We start from the raw sequence: 309 nt of genomic DNA, 5'->3' as shown, positions 1-309 counted from the left end.
ATTGTCTTAAAGTGTTTAATATATTAATATATTGAACACTTGAAGACAATGGATCTAGAAGTCATTACCATTATAGAATTCTATATTTATATTTTATACAAGATACACATCCAATTTCCCATATTCGATATCCAATAAGAAAGATTGTTTTATATAAAACATACATTTTTATTGAATATCGGACATCGTACATTAGAAATAGGACACAATGTAAATCTTGTATCATATATACTCCCCCTAATGTGTGATTCATTTTTAACCATCCAAAGGTCAATTATTAAAAAAATGTATTAATGATAAAGCAATGAT

The sequence above is a fragment of the Odontomachus brunneus genome, unplaced genomic scaffold (genome assembly GCF_010583005.1).
Source record: "Odontomachus brunneus isolate Ranch 3 - 2012 unplaced genomic scaffold, Obru_v1 Obru_scaffold_064, whole genome shotgun sequence".
Taxonomy (NCBI): Eukaryota; Metazoa; Arthropoda; class Insecta; order Hymenoptera; family Formicidae; genus Odontomachus; species Odontomachus brunneus.
This window is presented reverse-complemented; position numbering follows the sequence as displayed.